We start from the raw sequence: 16186 nt of genomic DNA, 5'->3' as shown, positions 1-16186 counted from the left end.
TATATATATATATATATATATATATATATATATATATATAACAATACATATAGCTTTTGGAAACTTGGTTGAACCGAGGTCAAACCAGCTCAACTAAAAAACTAGCTTTTAAAACATTGGTTTTTTCATATCAAAAAATCTGGTGGTATGAGTATTGTTCATTAATGTAACGACCCAGACTCTATCATCTAATCTAATAGGATTATTAGAGTTATTACTAAAAAAATTGTGGAATTCTATTAACTCATAAAAATTTAAAAAATTTATATCCTAGGCACAGTCATGGGTGTACAATGAAACTTGCATACAAATTAGGACAACAAGGGAATAAAACGTATCATAGGTTCTTGTGCTCCTGTATTCACATATGGTACCGCAGCTGCTACTACCTGAACCTGCAAAACAGAAACACATCTACAATATCAGACATAAAGTGTCTGGTGAGTTATATTCTAATCTATCTTCACATTAATCTATTCTTCCTCTAATATTTCTTCTTCTTTTCTATCTCACACTGTGCATTCTAATATGTTCTTCATACTCTTCTCTTATCTCTTAACAGACTATACTCATACTCTATACATTCTATATTTATGTCTCTTTATTTATGTCTACTCACAGCCTCTTCACATGCTCTTCTTATTATCTACTCTTTCTCTTCTCTATTCTCATATATAGTGCCTCAGGACTTTGTTCTCATCTAGACTCAATGTTCACATCTCATACCATGTTCTAAGGGAAAACATTCCACTTTCATTACTGGGCATGCTCACCCAGTCTTACCCTTCTCTCTTATGATCCCTTGCGGATCCTTAATCCTTCTTCTTACCCTTGAATCCTTAATGAATTCCTTGCTCTTTACCCCTTACATCTAAGTTCTTACACAAAACTCTCTTATCTTGTCCCTCTCAATGAATCTTTCTCTATATTTTGTAACCATACATACTCTTGATTCTCATAAGAATCACCTATCTATATTCCCATAGGGAAGCGTCTATCTCTTTTCCATATAGGGATATAATCTCATTCCTGAAGAAAATCTTAATCTTTTCCCTATAGGGATATAATCTTGTTTCGGTAGGAATCATACACTTGTCCCCGAAGGAACCTCCTATATCTTGTTCCTGTAGGAGCCATACTCTTGTTCCCAAAGGAACCTTTTATATATTGTTCCCGTAGGAACCATACTCTTGTTCACGAAGGAACCATATTCCTGTCCTTAAAGTAACCATAATCTTGTCCCTGAAGAAATATCTATCCTTATGTCTCATCAAGAGACTTTCTAGTCTTTCTCCTCTAGTACTTAATCTTATCCATGTCTAGTATCATATAGAATTCTACACAATACTAATGGTAGTTGGACATGCATATCTACTCTTATGATTACATGGAATGTAATCATCTTATATCTTTTCCTTCTATCTCTTAAGTATCAGCAGACACCCTTCTTATCATCTATCCTTACATTGGATTAGATTACATATAATCCTATTATTTCATCATATATTCTTAGGGTATACCTCATGATACCTATATTCATTTGTTATACAACTCTGTGTAATTTAGTTATACACACGTGTTCAAATACATGATCTTAAGCATCTATCCCCAAGTACCTAATATTTATTTGGATTTTAACAGGTATAATCCTATCTCATGCTCAGATACATGACATATACATATAACATACATACATGCATATAAATACCAATTTTGTAAAAATCCTGATTAGGCCCCGATTAATCCCTAGGCGTTACTCGACCGATTAGAGGGCGCCTAACAATTAATCCATACATACACAATGACTGAAACATTTGAACTCGATGAAATTTTAACACTTTGAAGAAATTATATCTCAACAGAAACTATTTGAGGTATGATTAGTGTTGTAATTATCATATTAACCTATTTTGTTATGATATTAGTGGTATTTACGAACTTTTATATGATATTATTCATATTTAATTTTTTAAAATCTAACAAATTAGCAATTAATGGTCCCCGATTAATCCCGCAATTAATCTCCGCCTAGCTGATTAATCCCTTAATCCCAATCCACCGACTAGCTAACGTTGAGCGATTTTTACAACCTTGATAAATACATATAACAGAATTAAATGAGAGGGTGAGAGATATAGCGGTGACTAACTATCCTTTCTTCTCTTCTCTGTCATTGATTTATTCTGGATCCATTGCCTACTCTTAGGCCTATTCACACACATATATAAGCTTATCAATATATGTATTAGCCCATTAAGAGTTTAATGTATCTTAAGGTTAAAATGACCACTTAGTGGATCATAATTCTATCTTTTCATAATCTAACTGTTTCTCTCATCCACTTAATGAATTAAGCATCCCATAATACCTAATTCATCATAATCTAACTCTAATGCATCAATTACATATAATCACTAAATAGGGTTTCAAACCCTAATTCTCATTGGATTGATCCCACTCATGGGGCCACATACCAAGCTTGCTTAAGGCATCTAAATTCGTTCTCTATCACTACTAACAAGCTTTCATAACTTACTTTAACTATATTATCTCAATTCATCAAATCATCATTTAACCCTAAATAGCTTAAGCATGAAGAAGATGATTGCCACTTGCGCATTCCACCTTCAATCCAAGCCACCAACACCCATCATTGCCGCTTGATCGTCTCTCTTTCTCGAAATCGATGGAGCTCAGCTCCTATGGCTTGAGGGTGTCAATTGGCGAGGATGAAGGGCTTCACAGACGTAAGTTATGTCTCATTTCCATGTCGCGGATACCACTTGACCCGAAGTTAATGGTCGCTTAAATGCTTTCTGCGCCGCGACATACACTTTCTACACTGCGGAAACTGCTTGACAGTAGTTACCTTAGGTGATTTCATTCCAACTTTGGGACATTTTTGTCCCAATTTTTAACCCTCATACCTTATTCGTTTCTTACGCATTTTCGATGTTCTTTATATCCACGCGAAGGTGGGAGCATGATTTATACATCTATTAAGTCACTTCTCACTGACTTAATATGGGTATTAATATATTAAGTCACAAACTTAGGCCAAAAAACATAAAATTCTCATTTTACCCGTTTGACCAAAAATGCACCTTCTCATGCATTCTTTCTCTATAATATACTCATCTAACATATTATAAGTGACTTAAACTCTTATTGGCGATTTCCATAAAGTTACATCTTCATTTTCTTATTTCTTTCTCATAAATGACCACATTGCCCTTTTGGTCAATATTTGACTAAAAGTCAACCTTCTCAAAATTTCCGGTTCTTACATTCTCCCTTTTTTAAGGGATTTCGTCCTCAGAATCTTTTCTTGCTCTATTGGTCATTTTCTTACTAAATGAAACACTTCTAAGGTTATTTTCTTCTTTAACTTCTTAACCCGAAATAGCAATCTACTTTCTTATTCTTTTCATTTTTAATGCAATGGCCAATATTTCTCTATTTTTTACTCAGAATTGTTGTTGTGGGACATCAATTACTCTATATACTCTTATGCAATCTCATTTCATACTTATCATCATCTTTCATCTTTTTGTCAATTTTTCACAACCAAGTGCATAACCTACCATCTTTCATTCTTTTCTCACAAGTGTACTCATACACTTCTTAACCATCTTCTCTTAGGTAAGTTACTATTTATCTTGCACTCTTACTATGCCTTTATCATCTTTATAAGTGGCTACACTGCCAATTCTCTATATCTTTCTCTAACTCTTTATGAAGTATTACATCTTCTTACTTCACTTTCTCTCTAACATGTTGTAATTTATTACGACTCTTTTCTCTATAATCTCTTGAAAGTTTGTGCAGTAAACTTTCACATCTATATATTTTCTATTACTGAGAGTTCACGTCTCTATACATGGTATATTCTTACAAATACCATGTGTAACTTTCTTGCCCCACTACTTGATCCTCAAGTAGCTTAATTGAATCGTCATAAGTGCAATGTGTATGCAGAGTGTAGCGCCCCAAAATTTCAAGGTAAAAATTTATTTTTTATATAATCAAAACACCTTAAACTCAAACATTTAGAAGTATTTCATAATAAAACGGTTATTAGAGTACAATCCCAAAATCAAAAAGTTGCAGAAAAACATGGGTGTATGCACTTCGATCAAGCCGAGCCCTTCCCTTTCGAACCGACATTACCTGAAACCCTAAACAATAAACTGTAAGCACAAAGCTTAGTGAGTTCCCGAAAATACCACACACCATACATACAATAGATAATGTTATGTGCCAACCATAGTCTTTCCATTACGCCACGAGTCGTATCATGGTCTTTCCTTGCCAAGTCGGGGGCCAAAACCCTGGATCTTACAAACAAGTGTCAAGAGCCACCTACTGGTCTTCCATGCAAAAATTACAAAGACAATAAGCATACAATCTACAACTAACAATCTACTTAACTGCCAGGGTTCGGACCCTGGTCTTGCATAAAAATTTGCCAGGAGTCGCCTACGGGTCTTACATACAGTGCCAAGGACCCCTTGGTCTTCCAATAATACATAAGCCAATGGGCCAACATTGGTGCCTTCGACCCATAGTATAGTGAGGAGACTCGCCTTGAATCTTAACAGTAGCTGAATAGGTCATGGCTCTGAATATCAGCTCTACCCATCACCGATTCATCAAATAGTGACCAAATCCATAGATACAACTCAAAATACCTCGAATTCCCCCTTAGTTCAAACTTGGTCAAAGTCAAAAGTCAAAGTCAATAGTCCATGTTGACCCAACACATTGACCTTTTCCACGCCATGTTCCGCCAACATCCAAACGGTTGGGAAAACCCCAACCAACACGCCATTTTCACTTGCAACCATGTCGTGGTTGCGTGAGTTTCAACAACTTAATACATTTAGCTATTTTCTTCGACTCCAAGAGCTCCAAAGCTCAGATCTAGCCCAAAATATGATCTAAAAGGATAAAGTTTGCAACTTTATCCATTGAGACTACCCATAAAGGTTCAAAACCCAATCCATAAAGCTTAATAATGCAATGGCTTAACCAACAAGAACCTAATCCTTAAAGTTTGAAGTCCATCCTTTCCAGAAGTGATTCTAACACCAAAACCATCCCAAAGTTTGGTGCTTTATAGACATACATGTCCAATGCATGTCTTGAACCCATATTAGGTCAAAATGAGGATTTGTGATCTAATCTTAATGAATAATAACAAAACTTGATTATAATTTAGATCCAAGTCACAACTAGCTCATCTTGACCTAGAGATTCATAAAGTTGCAAACTTTTTGAGGTCTAACCATTCCATCATTCAAGAACAAGAACCTAAATGGACAAAACTCAAGATCTAACAACTTGGAATGATAAAAATAGAGTCTTTGACACTTACAAAGGTCCAAAAGAGTACCAAGATGAAGAATGGGGACTTGCTTGCTTGAGCTTTGCTACCTTCCTCCTTCTTCCCTCTCTAGATTCAAAGAGTACTAAACTAGCTAGCTCAAAAATGATTGAAGGTGATCAGGGTTTGCAAGAAACGATATGGGGTAATGGAGGCTGATGTGAGGGAGGCTATGAGGGGTTAAGGATCTTTAAATAGGGCTCAGCCCTTTAAACTTTAGGGTTTTCTCCATCAGCCGCCACAAAGTTGTGGTACAACACCACCACGCCGTGGTGGCCCAAAAAAATACGTACCCCAAAAGCTTAACGCCACGCAGTGGCAAAAAAGAACTCATACACAAATCAAAAATAATTTCATACTTGGAATCGAGTGTTACAACTCTCCCCCACTTAAATTAGATTTCATCCTTGAAATTATTCCTTACCTTCCCAGGCACACCCAACAGCCTGAGCAACACGACCAAACCCCCGAGCATACAATAGCCTTCCCAAGGCAACCGAACCCAACTCTAGCAATGCTATCCAATCTTGATGATGAACGAATATTTTCTCAGCGTAAATTAACCCCCTGCAGAAAAAAAAACCACTTCTACCTTTCCCAAAATCTGAAATCTTGAATTAGTCTGACTTCCCGACAGACCGTCCATACTGAACCACTGCTAATTCCATTCCACTTGCATTCCGAACTAATCAAAACACTTTTAACCCTTAATTATTTTTTTGCTTTACTGGAAACAAAATCACTAACCACTAATTACTGCAAAAAAAACCCTTACTTGATAGAAGGCTTAGATAATCCTTCGAGTAGAAGACTCATCCCTACAATGGTTACACTCAAACAAGAGTTACGCAGCAGGGTCGAATCAATTACTCTAAGATTATTTAACCCAGGCTGTAAGTGACTTCACATATTCCCCGAATAACAAGCGGCTCCACACATGAGCCCCAAATGATTGATACCATCCCGAGATCATCTTCATGCCCCTAGCTACATTCCAAAAGTAGTCGAGACCCCTCCGGTTGCAACTTACCTGCTGAATAATCTATTCAACGGATTTTCCATTCGGTTACTAAGACAAATAGTCTTACACAGTCGCACCATGAGACTTCCGCACGAAGGCCTCATCTGACAAGAATTATCCTAGCCATCTCACCGCTATGGTTCCAACAACCTTTCTGATCCAACCGATCATAACAAATCGTCAAACCTGATGCCACCAAATCCAGTGCTAATAGTGAATGCAACATAATGAAATGTAGTCTTATATCACAATTAGCCTCATACGACCCACCACTCCCTTAATTCCATGAATGATGCAGCCTTCCCACAATCTTACAAACTGACCTACTCTGGTATAATCCATCTAAAGAAATCCACAAGCCAAATCATAAATTTGCCAAGCACTCACCACTAATCAACTACCGGTGAAAGTTACGGGTCACCCCGTAGTCTTACAACACTCTAACACTATCTGCCAATCTAGTGAATGCTACGGGCCACCCCGCAGTCTTGCAACACTCCAACACTATCTGTGAACCTAGTGAATGCTACGGGCCACCCCGCTGTCTTACAACACTATAATACTATCTTCCAACCTAGTAAATGCTACAGCCTACCCTATAGTCTTACAACACTCAAACACTATATGCCAACCTAGTGAATGCTATGGGCCACCCAACAGTCTTACAACACTCCAACACTATCTACCAACCTAGTGAATGCTAAGGGCCACCCTGCAGTCTTACAACACCCTATCTTGCTAAGGGCCACCCCTTGTCATACATGCTCACACATAAATTTACTAATTTTCTAATTAATCCTAGGTTATGTTCACAACACTAGGCTTATAATCTTGTTTTCACAAAAATCATAAAAGTCAAGCAATCAAGTAGATGTTCATACAACTCAATATACTTAGTAATTAACAAAAAATAATTGTCATTAACACTTAAGGATCTTTTAACAAGCTTATCATGATAAATAATCAAATCAACTTAATCCAAAGCCACTCAATCAACACATAGTCATAAGATCATTTATTCTAAATGAAAGTATGGTGTTTTAGCCCATAACTTCAACAAATAAAACCATAAACACGAAATTCAATGTTGCAAACATGATTCACACAAAGAATTAAGAAAAAGTAATGATTAATTGCCTTTGATCTCTTCAAAAATAGCCTCTAGTCGAATTCTGAGTTCCAAAGCTCCTTGAGAATGTCTTTGGCCTCCAAAAGTCGCTAAAAACCTCCAGCATTCGTTAGGGTTTCGAACAGAAACAATCCTTAAATAGATTATGAAAATAGGCGCAACACGTCGTGTTGGAGGACCCAAACACGCCATGTTCTTCATTAAAATCGTGTGTACGACAAGGCATTATTTTGTCGGGAATTTCTACACCAACACGTCATGTTGTAGGATAAACACGTCATGCTTTTCTTTAATTTTATCTTCTTTCTTCAAAATCCAAAATCCAAACTTCTAATCGCCAAATCCGCTTCCTTTTCTTTCGAGCATGTCTTTGTTGTTGAAAATGAAATTTTAAACTAATTAAGTACCTTTTGTTCAATATTTGATAAAAAAAACAACATAAAGTACTAATATAATGCATGAATTTTATAACTAAATATGCCCATATCAAAATACCCCACACTTGACTTTTGCTTGCCCCCAAACAAAACTAGATTTTAGCATACTAATACCACATAAGACAATCCCAATTAAACCCAACCATTATGTCAAGACCGCAACGCATGCATTTGTGTCTAATTTTTCCTAAGGACCCCTAACCCTAAATACTCACTATCTTCATAAACACTTGCCCACTTCTTACGAACAACACTCATTTTATGCATCCCTCTGAATCCATCCGTAGAAAACTTTCTTAACCTCAAGGAATATTTAGTTAAACCCCTAAGCATACATATGGAAAAATAAACTAGAAAAGAAAATTAAAATAAAATAAAAATACAATTTTTTCTTTGAATCTTTGATACTTTGTAGCTCTTTTTCATGTCTTCATATTTGTAGATTCATTCAAAAATTTCAGCACTCTTTTTTTTCAAATGCACCTTTTTCACTCAAATCTAAAAACATAGAAAAACAAATGCTTACGTAAGGGGTTTTAACTTCATCATTTATTGATTAAAGGCATTAGTCTTGGTGTGCAATGGCTACTTAAGCTTTCCTGGATACATTTCAAGTAGACGATGCTAAACATGTTGCATCCCTCAAACTAAGTAGTTATGTTTTGTTTCATGATTTCAATAGAATAAAGGAGGCCAAAAATGCATTATAAAGTATATTGGCTCAACTAAACATTTTGGTCCTCAAAGAATCATCAAACACAATACTAGCATGGAATCATAATTGATTTACCATAATTTTCTAAATTAACCTAGCAATTTTTTTTATGTTGAAAATTTTCAAAATTATGCCTAGGATTCTAATGTAGCTAATGTAACAAACCCTTTACCCCACACTTATTTTATGCAATGTCCCCATTGCATGTTATGCAAAATAAAATAACAAGTAAAAAGAGGAGAAAAGGAACAGACTCCCTTGGATAGTAGTGGTGAGGTTGATAATTCTTCTTTTTAGCTCCTTCTTCAGCTGACTTTGGCATGGGAACAACTCATCCATGCCTTGGGTGTCATACGTCTCGTGTGGTTGACAGCTCGTAACACAACCATAAAAAGCTTCTTGGAAATGCCTAGAAATGGACTTCATAAATGTGAATAATGTCTGCCTTGATTAGGATCAAATCGATGTCTTGAAAAAGTGGACTAAGAAACGAACACGGCGAGTTGTAAGGATAAACACGTCGTGTTGAAGTTGTATTCAAACAGAAATCACGTTTTCCTTCTGGAACACGTCGTGTTTGGTCTTGACCACGACGTGTTTATGGTTCAGATTGTGATTTTTCTCTTTTATGCTTCAACGCCGATTTCTTAGTCAAAGAGGGTATTAATGCAATACACCTCTTTATTTCTTTTGTAACATGACTCCCTTTACCAATCAAAATGACCGGACTCAAAAATATCGCTCAAAGTCTTCTAATTTCTTGTAAACGATTCGACCCCTCATTCGTTCCTCTCACGCTTTAACTATTCGACGTATTCTCAACCTAACTTCTGCAAAGATCAAAAACAACAAACTACATAATAAAAGGAAACAAATATTAAATTTAAATTCCTACATTACTCTACTTACTAGAAATTTTAAAAACAAACAAACCAAAACAAACAAAACACACAAAACAAATAAAATTTGTCTTAAACACTCAAACACAAATACAATAAAAATGATAGCTAGCTCTCGTCTTCTCCTCCTGCTCCGCTTCCATCGGTTCCTCCTTGTCTTTCCCTCTAAAGATCTTCCCAACTTGGAATGTATGGATAAGGATGATGAGTTTCGGTCCAGTGCATGTTCATTTGGCTCATCATGAATTCCAAGGTCATATTCGTGTGATTCACACCGCGGGCAAAATTGTCATGAAATTGCCTCGTAGTCAAGTTGTATGGTTCCATTGGCATTTCATCCTCAACCGGAATCACCGGTGGATCCTCATGAACTTCCTCGGGTCTAGGACTCACTCTTCTTCCCGATTGCTCGGACACCAAAACCTCATCATCATCGGGGATAGAAAATTACCCTTTCTGTTGTCCTCAACAATCCTAGCCCTTTTGAAGAGAAAGGGGCTAAAAGGACGTGTGTGCAACATAGTCAGAAAAACTTCAGGAACCATCCTTAAATATTCAATATGACCTTTCCAACTTTGTTACCAACATGCCACCACAAATGGGCGACCCTTTTCTATCCTCCGCCCTTCTCTCCACCAAAAACTTAGCCAAACAATATAGGATGTTACAAAAGATTCCCGGCGTAAGAACACTCCATAAGAAGAACAAGTCAAGGTTTGGAACCTTGTCATCATCCTTTCTCATGTTGATCGTGTTTGAAATCAACCGGTGGATGAGTTGGTGGATTGGTGACCAGATGTTAACTTCTTGTGCCACCGAAGGAATGTGCACTCTGTTAGCAACTGTTGTCCACCAATTGGCCCCATTCACCCCATCCGGAAACTCCCTATGACATTGTTGTAGAAATGTACAAAAAGCTTCCGTCATGGCCTTCGACCTGTAGTAAGGATCCATCCTCCATGCAAACTCAACCATGATAAACTCACTATATGCTCCTCCCAGACAGAAAGTAAAGTTGTGTGTATCAAAGGGATCATCACCACCCCTGAATTGAACAGTGGCATAAAACTCCAGGCATAACTCCTTGTAAACTGGCTCATGTATTTGAAATAATCTCCTCCAAGCAGTACATGTGATCCTCACCCCATCATTCATAAACACCTTTGTCAAGTATGGTCCATAGCTTCAACTAACCCAACATGCTCCAGCCAACTCCAGTCTACTTTGTTAGCAATGTAAAACTCCTTTCGTTTCAAATTTTCTAATTTGCTCCTCCATTCTGTTAAAGCCCTTTGAGAGACAACTTGTGGAAAATTATATCAAGGAAAATCTCCTTGGTCCCTTGGAGCTTGCTGGCCTCTTCCACCTCTCCTCATTTTTTCTGTAGACAAACAACATAAGAGCAAAAAAAAAAAAACCGAAAGAAGTCAAAATAAAATTTTTTGAGAAAAACTAGGCGTTCTGGACAAGAAACACGTCATGTTGTACATACAACACGCCGTGTTTTTTTCGAATAATTCGTGTAACAGTTTTTGAGTCGAACCCATACGGCCAAATCCACTTAAAGCAACTTCAGGGGTTTGCTTAGATCACTAAAATAAGCATTTAATCACAAGAAAAGCCGGTTTAAACAACCTAATTTTAACCAAAATCTGAACCCTAGAATTTACGCAAAGTTCAAAATTTTGGTTTATCATCAAATTCAAACACAAAACTCAAAAAAAATCTTAACTTTAACAGATTTAGGAGTTAAAAATCTTACATTTGTTGAAGAAAATCGAAGTAGAAAAAAGTTGAAGGTTGATGTTCTTGAGGAGAAACTCGGCGTGTTCTGGGCGTGGTGGGTGAAAAATGATCGACTTTTGTCTTTTAGGTTAAAACCCCCTTTTGACTGAGTTTAAAAATTACCACATTTTTGGTAACTGAAAAAGTAAACACGTTGTGTTGTGAAACCCCAACATGTCGTGTTGAAACGTGAAAACCCGAAAAATCGCGAAAATTTGCCCAAACACGACATGGAGACTACTCATCCACGCCGTGTTTGGTGTTCAGAAAAAAAAATTATGTTTTTTTACAAAAGGTTTAACCACACCCCACACTTAATCTTTGCTTGCCCTCAAGTAACACTTAAATTATTTGTAGACTAAGACTAAAAATCCTTAACAAAACAATAAGAATTAATGGAAATAAAAGACATAAACGAAAAGAATGGAAAAGGGAAAAGAAAAGCAAACTAAAACAATGAGTTGCCTCCCGTAAGCGCCTCCTTTTAAGGAGTCTTGAGTTTAACTCCTTCCCGCTCTACGCTGTAGCAGTTTTAAGCGGGACTTCCTTCTTTACTTTTTGTTCCATCCATTTTATTTTGTAAGCTTGAACTTTTCTTTTGCACGCCTTTTTCGAGTCTTCCTTTTTCTTCTTAATGGCGTTTTCCTCATATTTGCACTTCATTCCCTTACCTCTTCTAATAAGCTTTGTCTTGTCTTCTTCTTTTTGTTGTCCTTCCGTTTCTACTTCCATCTTGTCAATCTAGATCTTCATTTTATTTACCCCTTCATCCTCACTTGAAATCAAATTTCTTTTCTTATTTTCTTCCCATACCTGAGAATCTGGTGGTTAAAAGGTAAATACTTCAAAAGTTGTGGAAACTAAGGCGTGAGGCTTGGTTCGCTTTCCTTTCCTTTCTCGACGATTCTCCCAAATTTTCCATTCTCCATCCATAATTTGTAATTCATCAGTTGGCTTGATTACTTCCACTTTCTAGTCAATCGTGTGCAAGCCAAATGAAAGGTCAATGTCCTTATTTTCTATGTTGTTCCAAGCAAAGGTATGCTTTCTTTTCTTTAAATCCTCCATCTTGTTTGGGAAAGGATCAAGAGTTACTTTTACCAACTTTTTCTTATTTTTATCTAAAACATCGTATTCCTTTAAGGTTTTGGGATTTAACATCATGTGTTGATCATTTACCACAACGTTTTTATCGAGAAAACATGTCTTATTGTCTTTGGTTGTTTCGTTAGATCACAAATTTTGGCCTGAACACATCGTGTTTGTATCCTCAACACAATGTGTCTTTTCTTCAGAGTTTCTTGTATGTTCTTCATTTGCACTTCCTTCAATTAGTTTCTCCAGCTCTTATAGGTCTTTTTGAGCATCAAAGTCCCCCTCTAAATAGAACATGAATTAACTTGATCTGGTTTCTTTCCAAGTTGCTAGTTCCTTTTCTAACAATTCATCACCCGTATCCACCGAAGAAATCACATCATCTCTAGACCTTGAATGCTTTACCATTTGATCGACTGCAAAGGTGATTGAATCATCTCCCACCCAGAGAGTAAGTTTGAACTCTCGCACGTCCACTATAGCGCAAGCAGTGTTTAGAAATGGTCTTCCAAGAATAATCTGTACTTGATGGTCTTCTTCCATATCTAGCACAATAAAATCAGCAGGAAACACCAATTTATCAACCTTGACAAGAAGATCCTCGCATATCCTTCTTGGATATATCACTGTCTTGTTAGCTAGATGGATTGCCATATGGATGGGCTTTGGTTTTGGAAGGTTTAACTTCTTAAAAGAACGAATATGGCATAAGGTTCACACTCACCCCAAATCGGCCAATGCGTAACTTGTAGCCAAATTTTCGAATTCACATGGCAAGGTCAAACTCCTCGGGTCTTCCATCTTCTTTTGTAGTTTGTTCAACATAGTGGCCAGACAATTTTCGTTTAGAACTACTTTTGATACTTCCTCCAACTTCCTTCTACTGGTGAGGAGTTATTTTAGGAATCTTGCATACTTTGGCATTTGAGCTACCGCCTCAATGGATGGAATGTTGATTTGGAGGGCCTTGATGTGCTCTAAAAACCTATTATACTCTTCATTTTGTCTATCTCGTATAGCTCAGCCGAGGAATGACACTGGAGGCTGATACTGATTTAATGGAGGGCTTGTATTTTCTTCAGATGGAAAGCACTCTGTGTTCTACTTCTGAACATGTCGTGTTTTGTTATCAGTTTTCAATGCTGGGTTTTCTTTTCCTACTTCCCGTACCAGTTTTGGATCTTCACTTGGGATAGGTGTTTGATATGTGCATATTTATACCATAATTCTACATAATATCTTAATATTTCTAATTACTTTTATGTCCTTTAGAGAACAAAATGTACTTAATTTTTTTATGAATTGTGTTGTAGTGGTAAAAGACATGCTTGGAGCAAAAAGGAAGCAGGAAGCTGGAAGCTAGATGTTGGAAGCTAGGATTTTGAGCTAATACTTTAAAATGAAGAAATATATACTCAACACGTCGTGGGGATCCAACCACGACATGGTGCTTAGAATTTTCCCGATTGGCTTCGAAGGCTTGCTGAATACGGGATAATCACGAAGACGATGACGTGGTGGCCTCAACAGTCATGGTGCCCTGATTTCGGGAAAACTATAAATATATCACATTCTACTCTGAATGAAGAACTTTTTCCTGGAGCTTTTCACGATTTTTGAAGACCAAAGTTCTGAATCGAAGCTTGGAAGAGAAGAAATCGATAGAGCTTGGGAATCAAGAGCATTAAGGCAATAAACTCTTAATTATGACTTTCTATTATAGTTTAATCTTATTTATGCTTAAGAATCTCGTTTTTATGACTTTAGTTGCTAAAATCATGGGCTAAACCTCATGACTTTCATCTAGCCTAGGATTGTTTGTTTAATTGTGGTTTGATTTATGAATTGGATTTAGTTATTTGGTTATTTGTTGATTTAGCTTATTAAAGAACCTCACGTACTTTTGATAACTATCTTCTCCACTTACTGTTGAATTTGATTAAGTTAGTATGACCATTTTCCTTAGTTAAATTTGAATCTTATGATCTTGTGAATTGCAAAATTGTAGGCCTAGAGTTTTGAAAAAAAACCTAGGGTTAAGTAGAAAAGCGGGTAAAAGAGTTTAGGAGGTAATATATGATGACAAATCATATATTGAATTAAATCAATAAACCAATTTGATCAATTATTATAAGTCTAATTAACTCGAACCGAACACTATTAAACTTGTTTGTTTGTTCCCCTAATCACCATATGAATGAGCTTGTTTGCTAAAGGATTAATCTACTGAACACTAACTTGGTCATCTTCGGAATCGGTAACCAATGAAACTAAAATTCATTGCACTTCTGTAAATCAACCATAGTAACAATAAATCCGAAGCTAAACGAAAGTATCTCAATTACCTTGGTTAAATCATCTTTCTGTTCTTTGCTTTAGTTTTAGTGTTAGCTCCATAATGTCATCCCTCAGCATATCATGATACCTTACCTTCTTCATTTCCTCACCCGTTGCATACTATGGAACCAATAAAGCCTTCCCCTGGAACTTGGCAGTGATCTCCACCACAGTCTCAGTAGTCCGATGAAGGTCCTGAAATTCCCTCGCCAACTGTTGTACCTTAATACCTGGTGCGAACTCAGCCCTAAACCGGGTCACAAACTTATCGGAAGTCATCGTCTCTAGGTCCTCACCTCCCAAAGCGAAGTCTACCTCCTCCCACCAATCTTGAACTATGTCTTTCAGAAGATAGGAAGCAAATCTGACCTTCGACCCCTCGGGTCAGAAACTCTTCTGAAAGGATTTATCTATATCCTCTAACCACCTCCTAATAGCAATGGGGTCCTTCTCCCCAAAGAACTTGGGAGCTCCACAAGCACGATACTCATGGAAGGAAAGAGTGTGAGCTCTAACAATTGCCAACACCTCAATACGGAACACGCCTAGACGCTCATTTAATATCTCCAAGATCCCCTCCTTGACGGTTCCAAAGATCACAGGAGTCTGCTCCACAATGTCGCGGGTAATCTCCGATGAGATGAACTCCCGCATCTGCTCGCTAATCGGCTCACTACCTGCACCTGAGCTGGAAGCAAAACATGAACCTCCTTCCTGAGTGCTCATTACCATACTGGAAAACAAAATGCAAAAGATCAAAACATACCCAAGAATTATCATCCCTTAGGCTTCCTAGATTCTTCTAAACTCTTCACGATTCGAGGATGGATCCTGTGCTTTCAGTAGTGTTTTCCCAATACTACCTTCCACACCTATCCATATTTTCCTTAAGAATCATCCCAAATCCTCTAAGTCGCCTTCTCAAACTCATACTCCAATGATCGCTAAACAGCACAACTAAATCCACTAAGCACTTCCTAAGCTTTCCTAGGTTTCCGATCTCACCCTGCCATCAGCTACTGAAGAACTCCCCATAATGTCAGTTACCCGCCTCATGAATACAATCACATGCAACAAAGCTTAGATAATCCTTCAAGTAAAAGACTTGTCCCCACAACGGTTAGACTCAAACGAGAGCTACATAATAGGATCAAAGCCATCACTATGAGATTATCCAACCTTTGTCACATGTGACTTGACATATTCACTTAATAGCTAACTCACCTCACTTAATAGTTCTATAAAGCACAAATCAAGAAGCATTCGAGCAGTAGCACTCCAATCCATAGAATAACCAAGTACATCCATACTCACATACTAAAACATGCGAGGAACTTCCACTCTCGTTGTCGATTGCCTTACACATGCAAATTATACCCAAT

Source organism: Lactuca sativa, chromosome 9 (assembly GCF_002870075.4).
Source record: "Lactuca sativa cultivar Salinas chromosome 9, Lsat_Salinas_v11, whole genome shotgun sequence".
Lineage (NCBI taxonomy): Eukaryota > Viridiplantae > Streptophyta > Magnoliopsida > Asterales > Asteraceae > Lactuca > Lactuca sativa.
The sequence above is the reverse complement of the archived record's forward strand: the minus strand, read 5'-3'. Positions refer to the sequence as shown.